The sequence below is a fragment of the Coffea arabica genome, chromosome 8c (genome assembly GCF_036785885.1).
Source record: "Coffea arabica cultivar ET-39 chromosome 8c, Coffea Arabica ET-39 HiFi, whole genome shotgun sequence".
Lineage (NCBI taxonomy): Eukaryota > Viridiplantae > Streptophyta > Magnoliopsida > Gentianales > Rubiaceae > Coffea > Coffea arabica.
Window position 1 is genome coordinate 31,469,062 of NC_092325.1, and position 18,533 is coordinate 31,487,594.

General features: G+C 31.5%; 1 long non-coding RNA gene across 1 annotated transcript; it reads left to right on the top strand.

Moving 5' to 3' along the window:
• The first annotated feature begins 2,358 nt into the window (after positions 1–2,358).
• LOC113706533 (uncharacterized) lies at positions 2,359–18,137 on the top strand. The gene is made up of 3 exons (XR_003452037.2): positions 2,359–2,770; positions 17,213–17,269; positions 17,930–18,137. It is a non-coding gene; the product is annotated as an uncharacterized lncRNA (long non-coding RNA).
• Positions 18,138–18,533: the final 396 nt, after the last annotated feature.

An 18,533-nucleotide genomic window follows, 5' to 3' on the forward strand; every position in this document is an offset into this window, starting at 1 on the left:
TACAATCTTAAAGATTAGTACAAAAGTTCAGGATCCAACCAACTAATAATACTATCACTATTACACAACAAAATTTCTAGTCAAAAGTTTAGTCTTCCTCTAATCACTCGTCCTTACTCTCAAACCCTGTAAGTAAAACAAATGTAACGGAATAGAGGGATGAGCAAAAATTTAGTGAGATTTCCATACACATAATCAAGCAATTGAAACAAGAATACAAGTCATTTAGTAACAATCAATCGAGAAAACATTCACAATATCAAAACAATGAGAACACACTCATTAAAAGGATACATGCTCACGTGAAACTATTCGTTCATTCATTCGTCAACCATTTTTCTTATCCCTCAAATATTAAAAAACATTTGCAAGTGAAAATTCCTTTAGTGTTCTTGACATTCATTCATTGATTTCATTTCCCGCCACTAGCCAATTCACAAGCCAGTTCTCCACTAGCATTCGTGGTCATATTCGAGTATACCAAATATTGTCCCAGGGTCATCAATCGTCCGATCGAGTCTATTTTTGGCTCGAGTCGGCTGGCAACAAAGGACAAGGGTCCAGTTCAGCCAAAAGACTTACATTCATGCACAAGTAGCATTCAATCATTGAAAATTTACTTTTGATTGGGTTAAGTGCGATAAAGTACACACTCATCCATTGAAAATCCATTTAGCATTCATTGGAAAGTATTTAACACTCAATCGAATATTCACAACAAGTACACAATCATTTAATACACAAACATGCAAGAAACACTCACTCTAAATAAGTCATGTTTTATCAAAATTCAGTTCAAAACCGGTACCTTGGTCACTCTCGAAATCTGGAGTCAAATATTATCCACAAAGAGCCAATCATACACGAGTGCAAGCTGCATAACTTATATGTCTATATCAAATGATAAAAGCATGAAAAGTATAATAAGTCATATAGGCAAGGTGCACGCATAATTTGTAAAAAAAAAAAGATGAAAAACGGTTAAATTCAAACCCAATATATGCAACTAAAAACCATGTTTTGAATACTTGTTTAGAATGTTAGAAATCAGGTTTAGAATACTTGAGAAGTACATGTTAAGTCGGATCAAAGAAACAGAAAATAAGAGAAAGGCAACGAGAAACAATGAAGATGGCAGCTTTGCCATCCTTTGGTGTTTTGATTACAACTGAAGATACACTTATCGGATTGAGGCAAATTTTATGGAAATTCGAAGATAAGACATAGACCTACATTTCCTATGAAAACATCATCATCCAATTCTTGCATTTTCAGGGTAAAAAATGGATGGTCAGAAGCACATAAAAAATAGGTCACAAAAATTAGAGTTTTTGTGCAGTCAGGAGTTCTTTAGCCAAATCATAAGTTAAAATGATCCAATTGATCTGAAATTTTGCAGGTAGAAAATTAACTCAAATCCCTATAATTTTTATGTTTTTGTTCAAAAGCTGATTCAGTCTAAAACATGGAGAAATTCGCAGCCCAAGTTGATTCCAAAAACAGGGCAGAACTGAAATTCACCCAATTGTCTAGTTTTCTTCCAAGTTTCAACTCCCAACTCAAATCCACTCAAGATTACATCACTCCACTACCTCTTGTTAACTTAACCCTAGATACAAAAGTTTCGGCAGCACCTCACCTATTTTTGGTGCGTTTCCCGTTGAAAAATTAAGGTGTAAACCACAGCAATCCCAACACAATCAAAGTCACAAGTCATTAGATATTACAAGCCTTATTCTAGTCTATCAAAGCCCTTCAAAGTTCACACAAATAGAGATTAACCGAAAGACATCAAAGCTGAAATTTCCAAATTCAAGTAAGAAAATCACTTGGTGAAGTTGTAAACATGCATATCAAAGCTCAACCATGTAGATATCAAAACTTCATTTATTTTATTCAATTTTAGCTTTATTCTTGTTTTATTTTATTTTATTTTAATTGATTAAATGATAGTTAATGTTCATTTTGTTTATTTTTATAAATTAGATTTATCATTTTCATTTTTACGGTATCTTTGCATTAAATTTCTAAAAAATGAAAAATTCTCACAAAAATTCAAAATTTGTCTTTAAACCTTTTAGATTCATTTTTTTAAGATAAATAAAAATTGTGCAATGCATTTACAATTAAAAGTTAACATTTTTTGTTGTTACCTAAATGGATTTTGGAAAATATATAATAAATAAAATGTGAAAATAAGTGTAATAGGGGATCATTAGACAAGTGTAGTAGGAGATTATTAGACAAGTGTATTAGTGGGATAATAGTCAAGTTGAGGCCATGCAAGGGGATAGGTATGATGGATAAGATTTAGACAAATATCCCTCCTATTATTTGATGAGTAGGATGACACTTGTTGGTTGAGGGAAAATTGGGAGGAAAAAAAAAAGAAAAAGAGCAAAAAGAAAAACGAAAAAAGCTGTGGACGGACAAAAGAGGTCTTGAAAAAAAGGAAAAAGGAGGGGAAAAAAAAAAAAGAGAAGAGGTCTGGGGCTGAGGGGAAAAACAGAGCAAGGAGAGGAAAGAAAAAGGTGCGGCGGACGGCGGGTAAGAGGAGAGCAAAAGAAAAGGGGGGAACCTGGAAATTGAGAGAGCTTCGGGCTGGGGGGAGGGAATCAAACGAGAGAGAGAGCAAGAGAGGTAGACGAAGGAAAAAGGAAAACAGAGGAAACGAGGAATTTTGGGCAAGAAGGAAAGGAAAAAGAAGAAAAGCTGGGCGGAGGAATTGCAGTTTGCTGTCGGCTCCGGAACTTCACCGAGAGAGAGTAGTGTAAGTTGTCCTTTGCCTTTAAATTTCAGCTTCTTTTCAAACACAAACGTTGGAAGCTCTCAAAAGCATGTTTTTTCTGAATTTGTTCATTGCAATGTTTGCTGATTATACACGATTGTGAAACATACATGCTTTCTGTGTTGTTTGGACTGAATTTCCTTATGTTTCTGACAAATTTTGGGGCTGATCATAACATCAATTGAACAAAGAATTGGTGAAATTTTTTATGCCCATCTGGTGTTCGACGAAATGCCTGAGTGAAAATTCTACTTGAAAGATGAATCATCCGCATATTGCGTATGAAGAAAACAAGTGGACAGCAAGATTCAATGTTTGTCATGATTTTCATGGAAGAAAATAGAGTTTTGGAAGGTTCTGACGTGCTCATTTTTGCATTTTTCTGTTTTAATCTTCCTTTTGTATGAACTCGAATTAATGTCCTGAAATTGTATGAGAGGGAATTTGTGTGAGTTTCATTTTTTTTGGGGAGTGGTCAGAGTTGAATTTTTGGTGTTCATTCGTCCGCAAAGCAAGATGAAAACAGCAGCTGATGTTCAGCCGTTTGGAGAAGACGACCCAATTCCAGAAATCGCGATTTTAGTCCTTAATTGTTTGACCTTTTTAATTTATTCCCCAAAGTTTTAAGCCTTTATAATTTGACCCCAAACCTTTCATAATTCTTTCAATTAGGTCCCCAATTTCATTGCATTTAAACCCCTCAAGTTTCCCCTATTCTGATATGGCCCAAAAAATTGGAAAATTTGAACTTATTTCGCCCTTTCAGATTTTAATCATCTTTTAATATTTTTAAGTAGTCTTTTGGGTAGATTAATTCTTGATTTTAGGTCATAATTATGGCTTAATAATTTTATCATGTTGAGTTTTAGTGAAATAGGTGATTTGGGTTAAGAGGTTATTTGGTTGGGTTTGTAAATATGGATTTGGTTTACTTTTTTTATTGGGTTTTTTGGCTTGGGCTAGAGGGTCAAGGCCCATTAGTTTTGTTGGCTAAATTTTGGGTGACCGGCTTGCTCCTTTTGCCTTGGACTTTCGGTTGGGTTTGAGAAGTTTTGGGTCCAAACAAATAAAAATGGCCCAATGACCTGATGTTCTTAAGAAATCAGAAAACGAATATTACGCATGGGTCCCTGTACTTTCGAGTATTTTTACTATAGCCCTAAAAACTTTAGCTATCTTTTAATTGGGTCCTTATTTGAATTGCAAATAGGTCCCTTAACTTTATTTTTCTTTAATTGTGACCCTGGATTTTTGTGATAATTATACTTTGACCCCTAAATTTTTTTTAATTTTTGCAATTTAGTCTTACTTGTTTTAATTTCTTAAATGTAAATTGTTTACATTATTTAATTGATTCAATTTCATATTTATTTTCATCTTTTATGATTATTTGTTAATTAAAGTGATGTCTTGAGATATGATTATTTCTATCCTTTTTTCTAATTTATTTCCTATTGCTTGAATTTTGGTATCTAAATATTCTACATTTTGGGATACCGAATCAGAACCAGCCCAGGCAAGAAGGCATTATTTTAAAAAGGAAATAAATAATTAAAACAGACTTGTTGAACCAAAATGAAGAGAGTTTTAAACTTGTAATTAAAGTTCTTGAATGTTCTTGAATTTAGATGAGTGTGGGGCGTGGAAGCGAATAGGAATGAAAGCTTTTAATTTTATTGGAAACTAGGAGAATGTTTACAATAAGAAGGCTCAGATCACATAAATTGATCGATGTCTCTCGTTTGAGAGGATAATAGTTTAAAATATACTTTATATATTATAGCAAAATTTTTACAATTTTTATGAAATTCGTTTCCTTGTAAGTGAATATCTAAGACTAATGAATCCATTATTAATGGGTCTGTCATGTCTAATGAATAGTTAGGTGCACAATTAAAATTAATAGGACCATTACATGTGTTGGTTTGAATTAATGCTAATAAAGAACTTTTATATCTTTTAAGTCTTTTATCTCTTAATGCCATGAAGATTGGGGCATCAACCTCCATATGAACTAAAGGTTTTACAGCTACTTGTACCAAACCTATGTGAATATATCTATATCCATTATTAATATATTTTTGTAATGATTGGTCATTCAATAAATGTATAGTTTGAAATTGTTCGTTTACAGATCGAGTTTCCTTGAAATCAAATAATCCTACTTTGTAAATTTCTTCAATTTTCTGTTCAGGTATAGTTCAATTTGAACTATCTATTTCCATCTTAATTTCATTACTTAATACCAAGTCTGAATTCTTTGAATCAGATCTAGTCATCCATCGTTTTAATTTAGCTGCCATTTTTGCTAATCTCTTCTATTCATCTATCCTATGGGAACACCAGAGTCTTATGCCGGGAACACCAACTCTCTAGGCTTACCAACGGTCTCACTAAGTCTCAATGGCTTACCAATACAGCATAGAAAATAGTCAAAATATAGCATAAATAGTAACTTTAATTAAAACAATTTATTTTAATTGTGCACCTAACTATTCATTAGACATGACAGACCCATTAATAATGGATTCATTAGTCTTAGACATTCACTTACAAGGAAACGAATTTCATAAAAATTGTAAAAATTTTGCTATAATATATAAAGTATATTTTAAACTATTATCCTCTCAAATTTCACCAAAATGTATAATGGTCCCTAGTTCAAAAGATGAAACAGTTTTATTAGAATTACAAGCCGAAAAATCTAATGTATTTACTCCTAAAAAATTAAAATGGAATGAAATAATTATTCCACAAGAATTTCAAATAACTAATCCACAAATACCTAGAAATATAGAACAAACTGAAGTAGAACAAATTATTGAAGAAGTAGATGAAACGGTAACATTACAATTTCCTTCATTTAGGGAAAGACCCTCTAGTTCTTACAAATCTTATTCATATACACAACCTCCTAGGAATTCCATGTTCGACTTTCCTGAAACTTTTCAACTAGTTCAAAATTAAGATATGAATTATAAGTTTAAAAGTCCTATTTCAGAAATCATACCGACAAACAAGAGTGAACATTCACCCACACATTCACAAATGGCAGGAGAAATTAATATGATAAAATTAAAAAGAAAAATAGATTTTAATAAATTAGAAGAAGAAATACGTGATGAAGAAAATAATGAATATAGAGAATGGTTTTCAATATTAGATCAAATATGTCAGAAAAAATTAAAAGAATTATGGTATAAACAAGTAGAAGAAAGGCAATTAGAAATTTATTTTTTCAAATGGATAGAATATTATATGATTAAAAATAAAATTACTAATACACCATATAATATCCCTACTATAAATGTTCAAACTAGTCTATACAAAAAATGGACATTAGCAGATAATATTATAGTTACTTCAATACATCCTCCATTACAAGAAATCAAAATTAATGATTTAACCATGGCCTCCCCATTTAAAAAAGGCAGAGAAGCACAAGATAATGCAATATTAGTTTATGAAGATATTAAAAAAGTATATCATCAAAATAATTATACAAATCAATTATTACATTCGGTATCCCAAAATGTAGAATATTTAGATACAAAAATTCAAACAATAGGAAATAAATTAGAAAAAAAGGATAGAAGCTATTCCAGGAATTTCCACACACAAATTTCCTAATGATATTTCAGCACTACATTTCCAACCTAGAAGCTTGCATTATAAACAAGAAGAAGAGTTAGCACAAGCACAAATATTAGGAAAAATTCAAAGAAGCTTAACAATTACAGACCCTAGTACATCAAGAATTCAAACATTAGAACAAGAAAAAATTAAAGAAATTTCGGATTCTGAAGAAACAACCACTCCAGAAGAATTTTCAGACATAGAAGAAGAAGAACAAAACAATAAGTTAATAGATATAGTTGAAGGACAATTTGATAATACTATAAATAAAATTTCTAGAAAAAAATATAAAAAAACTCCAAAGAAACTATAAAAATTGGAAAATGATAGACACTAGAAATTATTGTACAAGACCTACACCTCTAGATATTCAATATGAAGAAAGATCAAAATTTCACACCAATAAATATGATGGAAAATCATTATATGAATGGAATATAGATGGCAAAACATAATATGAGATATTAAATACATTACAAGAAATGGGAATGACAAGATTAGCATATAAAGTAAGACATGCAGATGAAAAATCAATTACAACAATATTAATATCAGGATTCACATGCCAATTAAAAAATTGGTGGGATAATGCCTTAACATTAGAAAGCAAAACTGCAATATTAAATCATACTATAGAAGTTGAAGATGAGCAAGGTAACATCACTACTAAATCAGATGCAGCAAAATTCTTGATAGTAACAATTGCAATGTATTTTGTAGGAAACCCAAAAGAAGAGTTACACTCTAATAAATTGTTTTTAACCAATTTAAGATGTCCAACTCTTATAGATTACAGATGGTACAAAGATATGTTTTTAACACATGTATTAAGAAGACCTGATTGTAATATGTCATTTTGGAAAGAAAAATTTATTACTAGACTACCAACTTTATTTTCTCAAAGAATTATGACTAATTTACAAAAAGAAATGGGTACAGATATATTATCATTAGAAGGAGTCACCATGGGACAATTATTAGGATTTATTAAAAAAGAAGGATTAGCATTATGCACAGAATTAAAAATGCAACAAAAGTGTGGATCACAAAAACAAGAAGTAGGATCATTTTGTGAAACTTTTGGTATTCAAGGTATTAGATCACCTTCTGCATTAAAAGGAAAATCTTACAAAAAATCTGATTATATTAAAAAAGGGAGAAGACAACCTTCTAGGATTTCCAATGAACCCTATTATAAGAAATTTAAGAAAAGATTTCAAAACAATAGAAATATTACTTGCTAGAAATGCGAAAGAATAGGACACAAAGCCAATAATTGCAAAATAAAGCAAAAGATACATGAAATATTTTCAAATGATTCAGAATTAAAGGAAAAAATATTAGCAATCATGATAAATGAGGAAGAGGAGGAAGATATATCAAATGGATCTGAGGATTATAATGATGATAAAGAAATAAGTTCAAATGAATGTAATTGCAAAGATATAAAATATATAAATGTTATAACTACAAAGGAAGATAAAGAATTTTTATTAGATCTAATAGAGAAAATAGATAATATAGAAACAAGGAAAACGTATTTAGGAAAATTAAAGGGGATAATATTAGCAGAAGAAAAAATTCCAAAAATAACTGAACCCTTTAGTATTTCTAGATTATTAGACAAATATCCTATAGAAGGAATAATTAAAAAAGATACAACTCATTCTTTACAAAAGGAAATCAATAAATTAAAACAGCAGGTAAAAGCTCTACAAAAAGAAATATTAGAATTATATACAAAAGATTTAAGTTTAGAAACTAAGATTACTATATTACAAAGTCAATTAGCCTCAAGTTCAAAAATACCAATAGAACCAATTCAAAACCCCATATTAGAAGACAGAACTGAAAACAAAAAAAAAAAAAGATTATGTAAATATCATTGATAAAATAAATTATCAAAAATGGTATGGATTAGTTATAGTCAAAGTATTAAATTTTCAAGAAACAGTAATAACTTTATTCGACAGTGGAGCAGATACAAGTTGTATTAAAGGAGGAATAATTCTATTAGAATATTTAAAAAGAACCAATGAAGAACTATATGCGGCTAATGGACAACCATTAATAGTCAAATATAAATTAAGAAATGGAATTATACGTAATAATAATTATTGCATAAAACATAGATTTCATATAGTAGAAAACTTAACAACTGATATGATTCTAGGAATTCGATTTTTTACTCAAATATATCCATTCAATGTAAGTAGTACAGGATTAAGTATTAATATAATGGAAAAAGAAATAGTATTTCCATTTATAAGTCCTATAAAACAAAAAGAAATAAGAACATTACAAACATCCTCTATATATCAAACTATCAACGCTATTCAATGCAAAAAGGAAATACATATCTGAGTTAAAATATTTACAAAAATATATAAGAATCGAAGAACAATTACAAAATCCTAAAGTTAAACAAGAAATTAATAAAAAAGAAGTATGTACAGACATTCCAAATGCTTTTTGGGAATGGAAAAAACATATAGTAGAATTACCATATGAAAAAGGATATTCAGATAAGGATATTCCTACTAAAGCTAGACCTATTCAAATGAATAAAGAATATTTAGAATTTTGTAAAAAGGAAATACAAACTTTGTTAGAAAAGAAATTAATAACTTATTCAAAATCACGTTGGAGTTTTGCAACTTTTTATGTAATGAATCAAGTTGAAAAAGAAAGACGAGTTCCGAGACTAGTTATTAACTATAAACCATTAAATAAAATGTTACAATGGATCAGATATCCAATTCCAAATAAGAGAGATTTATTAAATAGATTATTTAATGCAAAAATATTTTCAAATTTTGATTTAAAATCAGGATATTGGCAAATTATTATAGTAGAAAAAGATAGATATAAAACTGCATTCACTACACCATTTGGACATTATGAATGGATAGTTATGCCCTTTGAATTAAAAAATGCTCCATCAGAATTTCAAAATATAATGAATGACATATTTAATAATCACAGTGAATTCATTATAGTTTATATTGATGATGTTTTAATATATTCAAATTCAATAGAACAACATTTTAAACATATTAAAATATTTCTAAATATAATAAAGAAAAATGGATTAGTATTATCAGCACAAAAAATGAAATTATTTCAAACAGAAATAAGATTTTTAGGACATAATATAACCAAAGGAACTATTAGACCTATTACAAGAGCTCTAGAATTTACAAGTAAATTTCTAGATGAAATTAAAGATAAAAATCAATTACAAAGATTTTTAGAATGTTTAAATTATGTAGCAGATTTCTTTCCAAATCTTAGAACAGAATGTAGAATATTATTTCAGAGATTAAGAAAGGACCCCTCTCCCTAGACAGAAGAACATACTCAAAAAATAAGATATTTAAAAGTTAAGATTATAGAATTACCCTGTTTAGGTATTCCAAACCCTAATGCTAAAATGATAGTAGAAACAAATGCCTCCGAAAAGGGATATGGTGGCATACTCAAACAAAAAGCAGAAAATTCCCAGGAACAATTAGTAAGATTTCATTCAAGAGCATGAAATATCACATAGCAAAAATATTCTACTATTAAAAAAGAAATTTTAGCCGTTATATTATGTATTTCTAAATTTCAAGATGATTTGATAAATAAAACTTTTTTATTAAGAGTTGATTGCAAATCAGCAAAAGAAGTTTTACAAAAAGATGTTAAAAATCTTGTTTCAAAACAAATATTTGCTAAATGGCAAGCTATTTTATCTGTTTTTTGTTTTGAAATAGAATATATTAAAGGTGAAAATAATTCATTACCAGATTTTCTTACCCGCGAATTTCTTCAAGGGAATGGATCGTGAGTCACACAAAGAATATATTCGAAGATTACGAAGAGAAAGGGACGATCCTATTATTCAAAGAAAAGATAAAAATATTTCCAATAGATATCATACTTATTGTATTAAAAATCCCTAAGGAGAAATTCAGTCTATTTCTCATCATCAAATTCAAAATCATTCCCCAGTTTATATTAGACCAAGTTTTTGGTCTGTTCAGACTCCAAAAGAAAAAACCTTTCTTTTCAAAAGACAAATTAATTCCAATATTATTTTCAAAGATGTCCTCAAAAAAGCCGGTCATCCTCAGGAAGAGATTCAATATTATGACCAACAAATTCAACAGTTTCGAGAGAAACTCAACAAAATTATTTCTTGACTCTAATTTTGCAGATATGGCTCGCACTCCAAAGGATTATGAAATGTCTCACAGTAAGGTCCCTATTTCAAATAGATATAGTTTATTTCAAGATTTTCCAAAACCAGCCCAGGCAAGAAGGCATTAATTTAAAAAAGAAATAAATAATTGAAATCAAACTTGTTAAACCAAAATAAAGAGAGAATTTTGAACTTACTTATAATTAAAGTTCTTGAATGTTCTTGAATTTAGCTAAGTGTGGGGCGTGGAAGCGAATAGAAATGAAAGCTTTTGATTTTATTGGAAACTAGGAGAATGTTTACAATAAGAAGGCTCAGATCACATAAATTGATCGATGCCTCTCTTTTGAAATCCTACCTCTATTTATACATGAATCGAAATGTTCATTTCATTTTCATTTCATTTGAATCTTATCTTTTTATCTTCGTAATCTTGAAATCTTCTTTTGATTGGATGAAACAATCCGTAGCTTTTGAAATGTTGCCTACAATCTTTTTGAAAATTAACTTTTAGTAGTCATACGGATCTTGTGCACAGGGCCCACCAAAATGGTCAGATGTTTGAGTGGGTGATGACGAAAATTCCTCCGCTGTAGTGGATCCAGCTGTTGTGGGTCCTTGATTTGAAATTCCTTTGTCTTCTTTTGTTTGTTCCTTCAAATAATTCAGATATTCTTGAAGCATATCCGAATTTGTCATCATTTTTTTAAAGGAAAAAATCTTGAGCCGGATTTGCTGCTTCTGTCTCATTTCCTTTTGAAGGGGTGTTTGGCCATTGAATACTTGAAGAGGTAGCGACCTTTTGAAGCGGACTTTTTTCTTTTGTTTGAACTGTCACTAATTGCTGCATGGTCCATTTGAGTTTTTCGCCTGTTTGAAGAAATTTGAGTACGGTCTCTTGGGAGCATATTTCTTGTTTGAATTCATCCCATCATTTAACTTTGAATTCCCGAACCAAAGACTTTGGTAATTGTGCTTCTAAATCTTGCATAATTTTAAAACTCCAGCAAAATATCTAAGGTACTTTGAATTCTGTGTGAAATAATATTGAACGAATATATTCTTCTCATTGAATCTTTTTGTAATAAGTCTGAAATCCCATTAACACTTTGGGAGGATATATCTCCTGTTGAGGTCCATAATATCTCCACCAATGATAGAACCAAATTGAAAAATCCTTCGAGCAATGTTCATGGAATATAAAAAATCATGAATGATCAAATGGTCTGTATAGAAAAGCTCTATACCAGGCCGGTTTGTAATCCTGATATGTAAATCCTTCTGGAATTCCCCGAACTGAAATTTTTTTTTTTGAATAAATAGAGGCCCATTCTCCTGGGGAGCAAACCTTTTTAATTCTACATTTGCAATGGGCTATTTCCTTTGGATTTGAAGGATTGGGTTTTGTAATAATTTCGACTGATCCAGTATCAACTAGAATCAGTTCATAATAAGATTGATTTTTGAGGGGGTCATCAGGACACCAATAGCATCCTTTTGGAAAAATCCTCTGAATAAGTGTTTTGAGTGTGGCATAGGGAGGTACTTCTTTAAATTTAGTTAGAGTAATATGTTAAATCAGGGATTTTATAATGTAAGGAGATTTTTCTTTTGTAATTGGGGTTTGTGGTGCTTTTGAAGAGGTGGATGTATTTTGAACTGCTTGAACATAAGATAAATTAACAAATAATGTAAATATGAAATTGAAATTGAATTATTATTAAAAAAGAAATTTTAGCCATTGCATTATGTATTTCTAAATTTCAAGATGATTTGATAAATAAAACTTTTTTATTAAGAGTTGATTGCAAATCAGCAAAAGAAGTTTTACAAAAAGATGTTAAAAATCTTGTTTCAAAACAAATATTTGCTAGATGGCAAGGTATTTTATCTGTTTTGATTTTGAAATAGAATATATTAAAGGCGAAAATAATTCATTATCAGATTTTCTTGCTCGCGAATTTCTTCAAGGGAATGGATCGTGAGTCACACAAAGAATACATTTGAAGATTACGAAGAGAAAGAGACGATCCTATTCTTCAAAGAAAAGATAAAAAGATTTCCAATAGATATCATACTTATTACATTAAAAATTCCCAAGGAGAAATTCAGCCTATTCCTCATCATCAAATTCAAAATCATTCCCCAGTTTATATTAGATCAAGTTTTTGGTTTGTTCAGACTCCAAAAGAAAAAGCCTTTCTTCTCAAAAGACAAATTAATTTCAATATTATTTTCAAAGATGTTCTCAAATTATGACCAACAAATTCAACAGTTTTGAGAGAAACTCAACAAAATTATTTCTTGACTTTAATTTTGCAGATATGGCTCGCACTCCAAATGATTATGAAATGTCTAACAGTAAGGTCCCTACTTCAAATAAATATAGTTTATTTCAAGATTTTCTAGCTTTATCTTATGTTCAAGCAGCTCAAAATACATTCATTTCTTCAAAAGCACCACAAACCCCAATTATAAAAGAAAAATCTCCTTACATTATAAAATTCCTGATTGAACATATTACTCTAACTAAATTCAAAGAAGTACCTTCCTATGTCACACTCAAAACACTTACTCAGAGAATTTTCTCAGAAGGATGCTATTGGTGTCCTGATGACCCCCTCAAAAATCAATCTTATTATGAACTGATTCTAGTTGATACTGGATCAGTCGAAATTATTGCAAAACCCAATCCTTCAAATCTAATGGAAATAGCCCATTGCAAATGTATAATTAAAAAGGTTTGCTCCCTAGGAGAATGGGCCTCTATTTATTCAAAAAAGAATTTTTTAGTCCGGAGAATTCCAGATATATCCTCTCAAAGTGTTAATGGGATTTCAGACTTATTACAAAAAGATTCAAGGAGAAGAATATACTCGTTCAATATTATTTCACACAGAATTCAAAGTACCTTGGATATTTTGCTGGAGTTTTAAAATTATGCAAGATATAGAAGCACCATTACCAATGTCTTTGGTTCGAAAATTCAAAGTTAAATGGTAGGATGAATTCAAACATGAAATATGCTCCCAAGAGACCGTACTCAAATTTCTTCAAACAAGCGAAAAACTCAAATGGACCATGCAGCAATTAGTGACAGTTCAAACAAAAGAAAAAAGTCCGTTTCAAAAGGTCGCTACCTCTTCAAGTATTCAAAGGCCACACACCCCTTCAAAAGGAAAAGAGACAGAAGCAGCAAATCCGGCTCAAGATTTTTTCCTTTAAAAAATGATGACAAATCCGGATATGCTTCAAGAATATCTGAATTATTTAAAGGAACAAACAAAAGAAGACAAAGGAATTTCAAATCATGGACCCACAACAGTTGGATCCTCTACAGCGGAGGAACTTTCGTCATCACCCACTCAAACATCTGACCCTTTTGGTGGGCCCTGATCTGCGCACAAGATCCGTATGACTACTAAAAGCTAATTTTCAAAAAGATTGTAAGCAACATTTCAAAAGTTACGGATTGTTCCATCCAATCAAAAGAAGATATCAAGATTACGAAGATAAAAAGATAAGATTCAAATGAAATGAAAATAAAATGAGCATTTCGATTCATGTATAAATAGAGGTAGGATTTCAAAAGAGAGGCATCGATCAATTTATGTGATCTGAGCCTTCATATTGTAAACATTCTCCTAGTTTCCAATAAAATCAAAAGATTTCATTCCTATTCGCTTCCTCGCCCCACACTCATCTAAATTCAAGAACATTCAAGAACTTTAATTACAAGTAAGTTCAAAACTCTCTCTTTATTTTGGTTCAACAAGTCTGATTTCAATTATTTATTTCCTTTTTAAATTAATGCCTTCTTGCCTGGGCTGGTTCTGGTATTGCATAATTTATATGAAATCTATATTATTATGAACTGATTCTAGTTGATACTGGATCAGTCGAAATTATAGCAAAATCCAATCCTTCAAATCCAAAGGAAATAACCCATTGCAAATGTATAATTAAAAAGGTTTGCTCCTCAGGAGAATGGGCTTCTATTTATTCAAAAAAAAAAATTTCAGTCCAGAGAATTCTAGAATGATTCACATATCAGGATTACAAACAGGCCTGGTATAGAGCTTTTCTATACAGATCATTTGATCATTCATGATTTTTTATATTCCATGAACATTGCCCAAAGGATTTTTCAATTTGATTCTATCATACTCAAAAAGCTAGACCAATACAAATGAAGTTGCGGTTAATATTTGATCATCTTTTAGTTTCCATTTTTTATATAAATTAGTTTGAACATTTATTTGTGGTGTATTGTAAACATTGTTAATTCCTAACTTTGATGTATAAAATGTTAACCATGTAAAGAAAGGGAAGTCAAACTTTAGTTTACTTATTTCATTTTTCCATTCTATAATTAGTTTTTCTTTATATTGGTGATTCTAGTTGAAAAAATCAAATTCTTTTTTCAGTATTTTCCTCATCATCAAAATCTTCTTGTAAATACTTATGATTTATTTTATATGGTTTATTTATAACATTTATTTCTCCTTTCATTTGTGAATGAGTAGGTGAATATTCAAGAACATATTAGTAGCAAATAAACCTAGAAAATAGGGTTTTCCGTTTCGGTTTCAAGATTTGAGCAAAATTAGGGTTTTGCGATTTTTCGCCGGATGAATTTTCGGTACAGAGTAAGGATTAATTTTTGGGATTAAAAGTGACTTTTAAGTGAGAAATAATATGTGAGTAGTAGCAATGAGATAAGGTTAGTGAATGGGAAGTAAAAACCCTAGTACGTGAGTTTTTAAGAAAAACGGCGCGAACCGGCGGGTCCCGCGCACTACCGATTGAACGTACCGTTTGACCACCATTTTTCTTATCAAACAAATTTATTGAACTTGACCAAAATATCTTCTCTCTTAGCAGCAAGATGGACCGAAATTAGTGGCTAGAAAATAGCAAGAAAGAAAGAGAAAAATTTGGTGGTCAAGATTAGGCCAAGTGTTGGCAAAAATTGTGGTCACAATTAGCCCTAATCTTCTTACTTCCTTATAAGACAAACCAAGCTCCATTTTCCTTCATTTTTCTGCTAAGGAGCCGAGAGAGAGAGAGAGAGTAAGAACAAGAGAAAACTTCTTCATTTCATCTTCAAATCCAACAACTTAGTGAGAAAATAAACAAAATAAACCGATTAAACTTGTTCTTGAGTGACTAGGTGGTGATTTGTGGTAAGTTTTTGGAAGGAGGAAGCTTGGGCTACTCTTTGTGACCTCTATTCAAGGTAAGAGAGTTTATCTCTCTAAGTTTTGCTTTCAATTTTGTTAAATTAAGTTTAGTAGTTTGATTATAGTGGTGGAATCATGGATGATTAGCATGTTTTAGAGGTTTTTCCCCAATTTATTTGATGAACTAGGGCTTGTGGAAATTCTGCCCAAATTATTGTATGATGCTTATATGTTGCAATTGAGGTTGTATAAGGTGTTTTGGTAGTGATTGGACCAAGAAATTAAGGAAAATTGCACTAGAAACTCAAAATTCCAGAATCTGGAATTTTTGCTCAACATTCTGTCCGAATTTGTATCTGTATGATAGAGGCCGAATTGGCCCTAGGTCAAAGAAGAAAAGTTGTAGAGAATGGCATTTTATAGGTACCTACAAAATTTCAGCTCAATCGGAGCAACGTAGGATGTGAAAAGTCCAAAATACCCTTACTGTTTTAAGTATTTCCTAAGCAGTCCGTGTGATCAGTTAAGTCCAGTTTATCACGTTTTTTGACTAGAATCCCTTTTGATTTAGCTTTTTGCCAAAACATGAAAGTTGTAGTATTCTGAATTGGCTTTAAAATGCATCTAAGAACACCTGATTCGGACTTGTGTACACTGAGTTATGTTCATTACAGTGTTCTGCGTTTAAACAGCCGACGAATTGGTTTCTGGTTTAGTAATTCGAGAATTTGACTAAGTTACAGTAGGAACTGGACTAAGTGACCTTTATGAATGTTGTAGCTCTGTGTCTTAGCTTCGAAACGGCGTAGGTTTCGTTTTAATCCGATAAGCGTAGCTTCGGATATGTTATTTCCGCATTTGTACGTCAAATCTGTCTTGAACTAAATTGAATTTCTGCACTTGTACTTAGTATGATTCTTGTTATTATGATATTGTGAGCCTATGGAACGGCTCTTGACATGAATTGCTGATATGTATAATGTTGGGTTGTGTTTGAGAAAAACAATGAAGCCTAAAAGGCTGGAAAATTAGGTAAACACAAAGGGCATGTTGCCCGAATTTCTACTCGAGAACTAGAAAACTATATTAGCGACTTGAGTGAAGGTTAAGTACTTGTTACTTGAACTAGTAAGAACCTTGGTCACTATATTTCTTGAGTGTTATACGTTAGGACTTGGTCGAACTTGTATCCTTGAGGAAAAGTCTAATGACCAATGTAAACTTATATTTTCTTGTACTTTCAACTCAAGTATTATTTCCAAGCGTCTATATGACAAAACCTTATGATTTGAAAAGCGAGCAAGTATTTCGCGAGTGTCTTTCAAATGAATTTCAATTGGTCAATTCTTAATGAACGGAACATTTAAGTTTCGAATCCTACTCGTGTTTCAAAGTTCTCAAACTGAAATTTTCTCGCAGATTTGGACTCCAAACCCGGAGTACCACCTCGACGCGAGCATTAGAAGCACTATTGTGGTGAGTGCTTTCAAATATCCGATTGTATTCGATACCTGTGTTCCTTACATGACTTGTGTGAATACATGAAAATGAATGAAAGGGCAAGGGTGTACTTTACCGCACTTGCTCTAATATGACTTGTTCTTGCTATTGAATATACTTGACTTGCTCTACATGTACTTGAAATATGTCTTGCCTGGAATTCCAGACACCCTGTGGCTAGTTAATCGAGTCGAGCCGGCAAGGTTCTGGTCGATTAGATAACGAATCCTGGGTTACTAGTTAAGTCGAGTGGAGTGTTATCTCCTCGGCAATCCGGTATACTCGAGTATTACCACCCGTGTTATGTGTGGCGTGCGGGCCCGAGAAAGGGGGTTGATCGGTGCACGGGGATTTGCGTGTAGTGAAGTTTTCTTTTGGATTTGTTATTATTTGAAAGTTGACGGAGTGTCAACTACCCATTGATCAAGCTGGAATGGGGCCGAGATATGATTACCGTATCCTTATTTGTGATTGCAAACTTGATATTATTTGATTAGTTGAAGTACTATTTCCCTGATTATGACTTGTTTGCTTGCTATTTCACTATTACTGTGTTATTCCTTGCTTGTTGGCCAATTTGATATTTGGAACTTCACTGGGTTTCGGCTCACCCTTTTAGTTTTTTTTTCCTTACAGGGGTACGAGTGAAGCGTGAGAAGTGTAAAGGCTAGCGTAGTCTAGTTACGTTAAACTTTGTTTTGAATTTTGGTTTTGTACTCGCGCTATTCCTCGAATGAAATATTTTGTACTTGGATTGTATATATTTTGAATTAGTTTAAGTATATCGAGACTTTGTACCTTGCTTTCTATCAATGTAAATTATAAGCTTGAATTGCGGATATTATTAATGGTTCTTGGTGTGTGCACGTGATTATAGTGAGTGAGTCCTGGCGAGAGTTGGGCAGGCGGTCCGCCGAACCCTCTGGTACGCCTTAGGGGGAGGTGGGGTCGTCACAGCTGGTTTGGGCAAAATATTGATATCCTCTAGATTGGATATCTTTTTCTTTGTTTTGGAGTGTGGGAGAATCCCTTTGAGCTCTCAAGTAACTGGTATATTCTCGTTCTTCCCTTTGAGCCATCATTTCACGATCCATGTTCATTTCCAGATAAAATAGCTTGCCATCTAGCAAATATTTGTTTTGAAACTATATTTTGAACATCTTTTTGTAAAATTTCTTTGGCAGATTTACAATCTATTCTAATTAAGAATTTTTTATTATATGAATCATCTTGAAATTTT